Genomic DNA, 10,561 nt, shown 5'->3' on the forward strand with positions numbered 1-10,561 from the left:
AGATAATAGTCAATCTTGTTCAACAAAAGCGCCTTCTAATAAAGGAAAAAGAATAACAATATTCCATGCTGGATCAGTCGATGGATAGGTTCCAAATGCCTTATCTCTATCAGCTAAAAACATCAGTGATTTATGTCCCGATTACCATGAGAACAACTTCAGATATATTTGAAGACTGGTTCAAAAATAAGTTAATACCCAACATACCCCCTAATAGTGTTGTAGTTATGGACAATGCAACATAATATCATAGCAGGCAATTAAATAAAATTCCCAGTTCAAGCGATACGAAAATAACAATACAGAATTACTTGTATGACAAAGATATTTATTTTCACATAGATAATACTAAAAAGGATTTATTGGACATTTTAAAAAGTTTCGCATTGAAAAAAGAATACTTTTGTGATAATTATGCCGAAAATATGGGTCATACGATTTTAAAACTTTGCATATTAGTGTGTATTTAACCAAATCGAACATATGTGGCATCAACTTAAGTCAAGAGTTCGAAGAAATAATACTTGGCCACATTTAAATGCATCTGTCCTGCATTTAATTGAAAAGAAAGTACTCAAAATTGATGCGAATAGTTGGAAAAATGCAGTCTCACATATCATGAAAGCTGAGAATTCATATTTTCCTACATATAATGTACAAAATATTATCATCAATTTAAAAGACGACAGTGATAGTGACACAGATTTAACATAATATCTATGTGATGTAATATTTATACTCGTTGTGTGTGTGTGTGTGTGTGTGTGTGTGTGTGTGTGTGTGTGTGTGTGTGTGTGTGTGTGTGTGTGTGTGTGTGTGTGTGTGTGTGTGTGTGTTTTGTGTTTTATTGGCACTGGTTTTCACAACCAACTGGCCAGTAAATTTCATAATGATATTTTTAGACTATAACTTATCACTAACTCAGGGGAGTAATGTGTAGTGTCTGTGTTAAGTAAATGTCTTGTTACTTTAGTAAAGTCGACGTCATTGTCTTTACAAAGAGCCGCTAATTGTATCCGAACGTCTGCGGTCCCTCAGGTGAGTACCGATTTACTCGTTTTAAAAGGTTCATATTTATTCATGTTGACTTGTTATGTTTAATTTTTACGTTTTATGTCTGAAAAAGTTGGCAAAAAATGATAAATTTCTTTATTAATAATTTCACGAAAAAAAGTAATTCTTCACTAAAGGTTGTGCATCACATAAAATTATTAATCAATAATCTTATAAAATATTAAGTGGTAGATAGGGAAAATCATAATTATTAATTAATACTGAAGAAGAAAGTGATTTTAAATTTAGATATACAAGAAAATGTCATTTTAAAATGTTTGTAGGTATTAAAAATTATGCCCAAGTTTAGATTCTTCTAATGGCCTTTTAATAATTAAATAATACATTTAAAGTAAAAAGTAAATAAAAAGATACGTTTGCATTTGTTGATATTGTATATTAAATAAGTTATCAGTTTATGTATTTTTTCCCTTAATTATCTAGATATTTATTTAAATTAAATATGTAATGTAAATGCCAAATAAAATATAAAATTCGTTAAGCCGGCCCTTTTTACTATTTACCTGAAGAGGCAAATCTCTTTATGGCGTCGACTTTATCAGGGGGATACTTTTAAATTCTGCATAAGTCAGTTCTTATAATTGTGAATAAAGTTTACCTATACAGGTATTCTTGAAAGTATATTTTTAAGGAATAATTAAGGGCTATTGTATAACTAATTAACTATATTCTTTACAGATTAATAATTACTTGAACAACTCTTTGTGTAACACTTTTTTTACTCCACAAATAAATTATGAAAAGCTAAAACAAAGTTTCACCGTACTGAAATTCCTTTGTTTGTTAAAATGTATCTCTTCCTGTTCCTGTTCCATTAAGGATTTCCATCAGCCTATTTTCACATTAGGCAAATTCTAACGCTGTCGGTTTACTATCCAAGTTGAATATTAAACATGCAAAAACTCATTATTATTAAAAGAGCCTCTATGTATAAGTTACTACGCTATTTGCGATATGGAGTTAACTTGAAACAAATGGTTTAAAAGGAAAGGGAAGAAAATTCCAAGAATATTCTCATAGTTATAGTGCATTATACTATTAAATTTGTACATATTGTATAATATAATTGTAATAAATTGTACAATTTTATAGTATATTTGCTAGTACTACTCCATAAACTACACTTGAGTGCAAAATAATCGACTCACATGCGATATTTGAGATTACACCTTCTGTTTCAATGTAAGAAGTATGAAAATAAAAAAATGTAATGTGCAAACAATAACTTTATTATTGAACTTACAAAAACTGCGATTGCATTATTTTGAAGATGTATTACAAAAACAATATACAATACAAACATAATTTCCTATATATTCATCATTGGAACTAACGCAAGAAAGACGTTATGAACAGAGAAATCATCAATTACAACATGAAATTCTTAATTATTTAGTATTTGATATTACCACCCCTAGTCCTAATTACGCTTTCCAGTAGATTTCGTATGGATCGGATGACTTTTCTAATAAATTCTTAAGGCATTGCTTCCCATTCATTATTAAGCGCAGCTCTCAATTCTATTATTCTCCTTGGCGCATGATTTCTGTCTCGGGCCCTTCGTTTAAGCTCATCCCAAACAAGCTCTATTGGATTTATGTCCAGGCTTAACGCAGGCCAATTTTTTGTCGGTATACCGATCTCAGATAGACAGGTGGTGGTGACTCGTGGGATATGGCATCGTGCATTATCGTGCATTAAAATAAAGGCATCACCAATAAATCCCGCGTATGAAACCACATGTTCCTCCTTAATGTCTCTGATGTTACGATCCGCCGTTAAACCTCCTCCACGTCCTCCAACAGGCACGAAAATCAACTTTGTTTTTCCATCCATAGAGCTGCCTGCCCAAAACATACAAGAACCGCCTTCATGAGACAATTTCTCGTATACAAAGTTGAGCAAATCGCTCTCCTGGACTTCCATAGACTCGACGCCTCTTGTCGTTGCCATGTAGGCAGATCCTACTTTTATCGGAGAATAATACATGACTTCATTGATAATGGTCCCAATCCAGATTTCGCGAGCAAATTCTAATCGCCTTTGCTTCTGGGCTGCAGTTAGCTTGGGACCCGTAGCTGTCCTTTTTGGTGTCAGGTTGGCTGCCTTTAGTCTTCTTATGACTGTCCAACTGCTGGTCACCACACTTCGGACCTCTCTAAGCTCTTTTTTGAGTTTAGCACCACTCATCATCATCATAAGTGGCTCGACAATCCGTTGTGGATCTTGGCCTGCTCACAAAGAAGTCGCGACTCCTGTCGATTCCTGGCAACTTCCCTCCATCTTCTAACCCCTAGAATCTGTAGGTCTTCTTCCACATCATCAATCCATCTCATTCGTGGTCGTCCTCTGCTTCTTGTGCCCTCTGGTTTTGAAAATGTTAATCTCTTCGTGTATTCGTGATCTGACATTCTAGCAATGTGTCCAGCCCATCTAAGTCTCTGCACTTTAACGAATTTCACAATATCTGGATCGGTGTATAACTGATACAGTTCAAAGTTGTATCTTCGACGCCATAGCCCATTTTCATTTACGGCCCCAAAAATCTTTCTAAGAATTTTTCTCTCAAAAATACCAAGAATCATTTTGAGATAAGATCCAAGTTTCAGCCCCATATATCAAAACTGGTCTTATTAAGGTCCTGTATATATTAAGCTTCAGTGCATAGTTTTATATTTTTATTTTTTAAATGTCTCTGGAGGCCGTGAACAGTTCTGTTTGCTATTGCTATGCGTCTTTTTATTTCGTCGCTTGTCGTGTTTGTTGCGTTTACTAGCGATCCAAGATATGTAAATTCTTTGACTTGCTTAAAGGTATGGTTGTTAATTTGAATTCTTTGTTGGATATTTCGAGGATTTTTAGAAACCAACATATATTTCGTTTTTTCCTCGTTTACCACAAGTCCTAATTCACTTGCTGCATCCACAAGCCTTGTAAAACACTGCACCATGTCTATCATACTTCTGCCCACTATAACTATATCGTCAGCGAATGCGAGAATTTGCGTCGATCTATTAAAAATAGTTCCATTCATTCTAATATATAATTGTCTGATTGCCTTTTCCAAGGCAATATTAAAGAGCAGACACGACAACGCGTCCCCCTGTCTTAGACCATTATTAATGTCAAAGAACGTAGAGTTTTATCCTTCAATTCTAACATATGAGCTTACGTTTTGCATTGTTAGGTGGGTCAACTTAACTAACTTAGGTGGGATCCCAAAGTCTATCATTGCATTATATAATGCAGTTCTTTTCACACTGTCATAGGCTGCTTTGAAGTCAATGAAGAAATGGTGTGTTTCTATGTTATATTCTAGTGACTTTTCTAGAATCTGCCTATGTGCTTGAATTTGATGTGTAGTTGACTTTCCAGCAGTAAATCCGCATTGTTATTGACCAACAATATCCTTTGTAAAATGTTTAAGTCTTTCAGATAATACATTGCCGAAGATCTTATACGCAGATGCTAACAGAGTAATGCCTCTATAGTTCTTACACTCCAGTTGATCCCCCTTTTTATGCAATGGACATATTATTCCCTTCAGTCACTCTTCTGGTACCCATTCATTCTGCCATATAAGTACTATTAGTTTATGGATTGCTGCAAAAAGTTGATCACCACCTTTTTTATACATTTCCCAACAGATGTCATCGATTCCTGGGGCTTTATTGTCTTTGAGTTTTAGGATCGCATTTGACACTTCTCTTCTTGTTGGGTCTTCACTGTGTAGTTGACGTTGTATATTTTGTTCATTTTCTATATTGTACTCTCCTTCAATATCGTTTATATTTAGATGTTTGCTGAAATGTTGTGCCCATCTGTTATGAACTGAGTTTTTATCATGTAGAATTTCACCGTTAGTGTCTTTACAAATTTTTAATCGTGGTTTAAATTCTCGACGGCTAATATTTAAGGATTTGTAGTATTTCCTCGTTTCATTTTTACCGAATAAACTTTTGTATCTCACTGAGAGTGTTCTGTTGGTATTCCCTCTTCTTACGTCGATGGATACGTTTTTCCTCTCTTCTAAGACGTCTATACTCTTCTTTTTTTCTTCGTGTACAACCTGCGTCAATGGTTTTTTGATATGCTGCGTTCTTTCTTTTAGCACCACTCAAATGTCGATTTTTCAGGGATTTTGATACAAGAAATTGATCATCTCTCTCCGTTGTTATTCGTTTACGGCTTCCTCCTTCTCGATGGATATAATCAACAGTACCTTGGTACGGACGATACACTCGGGACACAGCAGATTGGCTTAAATTTACTTGATTTGCCCTCTGGCCTCTGAATGGCCCTCTGGCTCAGGCCTTCCCTCAATAATGCTACTGCTTGAGTTGAGTTGACGGACGTGGTATCCATTTCTAATGCAGTTGTGAGCTTTAGTGACTAATGTATTAGTGATTGCTATGGAAATTAATGTGTACGATGTTAACCGAACGCGTTAAGTCAGTACGTCTCGATTTCAATGAGTCAAATTCTGACCCCTTCTCTACTTGTTGCATTATTTATTTGTAATGCTTCATTCAATTCACCAAAAAACAAAATTTTTTTAAAACTCAATAATGAGGTTAAAGATTGTACACTAAATATTTTTAAATTTACACTTTTTAGATTGAAACAGGAGACGTACTTTGACAAAATAATTTTGAGTCGATTATTTTGCACTCAAGTGTATTTGTTATTCAATCTGTTTTATCTATTTTTGTCTGTTCTATCTTAAATTTGTTATATGATGATGATGATATTTCTGTTACAGAAATATGATGTACTGTCACTGAAAATTGTAAAATTTTATGGACAAAACTTATAAAAAGTCAGAAACATAACAATAACAATTTAAAATTCATTGAAATTACATAAATTGTCAATATAACAAAATAAAAGATAATAAACACAATCCATTGCAAAATTTAAATAAATTTCAAATTGCTTAATAAAACCTTACAAACTAATAAATTTAAACAAAATTTCTTTAAATATCCTTTATAAAAGGTATATAATTAAAACACCCTATCGGGCTACATCACCGAACGTTTTCAGAATTAATATTCCATCATCAGTGTTTACCAGCCGTACAGGTTTTGAGCTACTAAATACTGAAGTAAAAACCCGTTAAATGTTGTTAAATTGATTTTAAGTTACATTATTTGATCTTATATACTAGGATGTTGTAATAATCTAGGATTGAATCTGTAATAAATCTAAGATTGAGAGCTAAGGGATGCTCAGCACTGTCACCACTGAAATATCCCCTGTGTTTAAAGGAGATTTAGCTGTCCGAGCGAATTTGAGGCATACTGGTCCACTAGTTCGAATAGGTCGTGATTTCGCCCTCGCGGATTTGCAAGAGGGTAGGGAGATTTTTGGAGGAAGGGGATTAAGGACTTCTCGGTCTCAGGTCCTGCAAAGAGTGAGAGGCTATGGGCTTGCGTCAGAAGCCAGGAAGATGTACAAGCAAAAATGTGTTCCCTTCTTGTCTCTATCTAACGATAAAATAAAACAAGCCACTTTCAACTTACTGTATAATTAACAAATCGTAATTTTACATCTACTACACAAACGTACAATGAGCTATTAGTGGTTATTATTGTTTGCGAAGGGAGACGAGAAGAGATTTTACTAAGGGAATTTAAAAGGCGGACAACCTACTATTAATTGTTCCCAAAATGGTTAGTAAACATTTGTTACCTTAGCGTACTTAGGCCCTAGCTAATAAATACGCCTTGTAGTCCAAACTGGAACTCTGGAATAGTCTGGATGAACGCTGGAATTCACTGTACGTTATGGCGGTACTGAGCGAAACAAAAAATTCGTATTTTCGAATCTCTACTTTACGTCGCACACGAATATCACGATGATTTAGCTAACGCTTGCCGCGCTGACTGCCGACATGCCGAAGTACCACTGGCACCGGATGCAGCCGGATACCCTCTGGCTCCGGTTGCCAGAACGCTACTACTGCCTGGCTCGGTCGCCAGCACCTTACTACTCGTTTGACCCACTTCTGTTTCTTTTTATCTATTGCCAACTCGTACCTTAGATTCTTTTATCACGTCCGAAGTGGAGATTTGTTTCTACGTTTTCGCTGATTATGCCATCTATTCCATGTGTTAAACTGGATCACGCCATGTAAAACTTCTTAGTTAGCTCAATTCTTATCACTTGTTTAACAATTCGAAGTTTGTATTATTTTCCAACAAGGTCTAAAGTGTCGTAATTTTTTAAACATTCAGGCTTGTGGTAACTAGGTCAATTATTGTTATTCTTTGTTTCTTTTTAATTTGAAATGTATACGTTAAACTGTGTCGAATTTATTCTTTATTAATTTGGATATTGGAATATTATTTAATTTATTTTAATTATTCTTTTCTAGGCTAACTACCCCTTATTTTGTTTCTTTTATTTACTTGCTATGTTTACATTACAATGTTTATCCTAGTATATAAGTCCTAGTAGGCAGCTTCCTTAGTAGTGTAGCTTGGAGGACAGGCATCAACCGTTTTGCAATTTCTTCCGCAGGATGCACCTCTCTCGTTAAAGCTATTAAAACAAGATACGGTCAGCAGTATCTAAAGTAGATTTTTCAAAGTCAGCTGAAACTTGGACATTAAAAACCGAAATTTTTGACTTATTTTGCAACTTTCTAAGCCACAAATAAAGATAGGAACATTTAACCCTGGTACATTACACTTATTTTTTAAGGCATGAACTTCACACTCGGGTTTCAGAAACCCAAAGCTTTTTTTTAGCAAAAAAAACAGAAAATGTGAATATTTGATGGATTTGGGAGAATATCTAATCTTAATAGAATGTGTTGAAAAAAATTTAACCATGGTGTGGTATTTCACAAAGAGATATATTTGTTAAAATTCAAAAATAACATAAAATAATATTAAAATATAAAACATTGTTATTAAAACAAATAAACATTAAATTGAAATTATCATCTACAAAATACACCTGTATAACTATCCTTGTTACAAAAAAATAAACTCTTTTGGTAGTATAAGTCTTAGTTATTCTTAGCCAGGTCTTCAGTTTCTTGGATCTTGATGTTCGCATTCACAGCATAGCTGAGCTCTATGTTTCATGCCATATGGTCTGCGACAGTCAGAACACGCAAACTGGTTTTTCTATCTTTTTCTTTTGCACAAAAGCAGCATCTAACTTTTTTTGTTAAATGAACATCATGTTGTGGTGGGGAGACTTCAATTCCCAGAATTTCAGAAATACTTTGCCGCAGTGTTTTTTGTAAAGTAGCCACGGTCAATCGTTCTTGTAACCATGGTTCAATTAGACTCATTCCTAACTGCTTTAGAAAAGATTTTCGATTATTGTTTCTACTTTCCTTCCAGTGGGGATTTGAGAGAGAAAACAAAACCATTGCATTTATTCCACTAGCATAAAGTATATTGAAAAAAACTCGTAGCGGCCAACGTCTGGTCTTCCGTGAGGTAGTGTAAGAATGGCAGAGCTGATTAAATGTATCTGTTCCTCCCTTCGTTTCATTATACGAATGTATAATATTGGGCTTACCCGTAATGACATTAAGAGAGTCATCAGAATGCAATGTTGACAGCAAAAGAACAATTTTGTTTTGTTTAAGAGTATATGAAACAAGAGTTTTATTTCTATCAAAAGCAATTAGCGATGTACCTACTTCTTTTTTTTCAGGAATGTAGCAGATATTTCTCTCTTATTTTTTCTCAAAGTACCTAGGAGAGTTAATTGATACTGTTCTAACATTTGTTCAGCTAAGGGAATTGACGTAAACCAAATATCAACAGTGAGGTTTCGGTTAGTTCCATGTATTGGTTGTGAAAGTTTTCGAACATAATAAGCCGGTACTGATTCATTGTTTTCTGTGGTTACTCTTCCAACGTATGGAATTGCATTGAGCATATAATATGTTTTTGAATCATTAAGCATCATTATTTTCATTTCATACTTATCAGGCTTACTAGTCATGTAGATTCGAAATGGACATTTTCCTCTATATCCTACAAGCTGTTCATCTACAGTACAGTATTCGTATGGTGTATAGTACGATTTACAGTTATTCACAAAAATGTCGAATAATTCTCGTATAGGTGCATATTTATCCACTAATTTTCTTTCTGCTCTACTGTCCTTACTATCAAACCTCAGACATAAGGCTATAAATTGGAATCGCTGCTGTGACATCGTCGCCCGAAATATTCCATTTCCAAATTTTACTGACCATCAAGTTATACTTCATCTAAGTTATAGTTAGATACTCATAATACACCTGCTAAAAATAACAGCCCAATGAAAGCCTTCACTTCTGTTCTAGTTACTGGTATTGTGTAACTCTGCTGTCTAATATCATTGCATTTACGAATGACTTCTTCATTTGAGTGCAAAACAATAACATCTATCATTTGTTCGTTGAACAACAAATTCCAAGATTGTTCAGGAGATTGAACTATGCTCGCTTCTCCTTTGGGGCCAGGTAAATGTATTACAATGTTTTCTCGTCTTGTACGACCCTGTCTTGCTGGTGCTTGTGTGCTCCACCGATGACCATTTTTTCCTAGTAAACTAGGAATATTTCTAACTGGTTCATCCACTATTTCGTCTTCATTGTCGCTTTGTTCACTGTTGCTGTCTGACAGTTGCTCTTCAACGTAATCTTCATCAGACTCGTCCCCTCCAAACATATCGTCTACGATGTCGTTTTCACTGTCATTCTCCCATAAATTGTCTGCCTCTCTCTGTAATTCTACCTTAGTTAAAGGACGACGATTTTTCTCTGCTAGTTGATGCCTTCACTCGACTATTTTCTCTACTAGTTGACGCCATTATACTAAAATAAATAAAAATAAGTTGAAACAAAATTATTACCGTAAACATCACCCTTGGGTCCGGGGTACCCATGCTTGTACTTCTGGAAATATCCTACCTCGTTGTTTCACTAAAATAATGCAGCGGATGACCCGTATTCTAACTCGGCTTACGACAGACTGAATTTACATAAAGTGACGACACACATAAACCACTCATGCGCATGTCACATTGCAATGAATGACTCTCTGGGTTTCTGAGACCCAACAGTGCAGTTCCAGGGTTAAGAAACGTCATTTTGAAGGCTTTTATATGATTGATAAGTTTCTTACTCTCAAGTTTGTTTCAAATACTTCACTTTTTGCCGATAGACCAAAAAAGTGAAAGTTTACCGTTTTTTGACCTTAATTTGTTAATAAATAATTTAGTTAAAACATTCAACTGCAGGAAACATCTATATATATATATATATATATATATATATATATATATATATATATATATATATATATATATATATAGGTTCTTGTTACAGAGAGAGGTTACGTTTGCTTGGCCGGACGAGTGTCGCGAAAAAAAGCTTATTTCCCTGGGATATATTGTAATATTGTTGGTGTTGAATAAAGTTAATTTTTAAAAAATGTAACAATATAAAAAACAGAAAAACCGCAAAATA

Source organism: Diabrotica undecimpunctata, chromosome 9 (genome assembly GCF_040954645.1).
Source record: "Diabrotica undecimpunctata isolate CICGRU chromosome 9, icDiaUnde3, whole genome shotgun sequence".
Classification (NCBI taxonomy): Eukaryota; Metazoa; Arthropoda; class Insecta; order Coleoptera; family Chrysomelidae; genus Diabrotica; species Diabrotica undecimpunctata.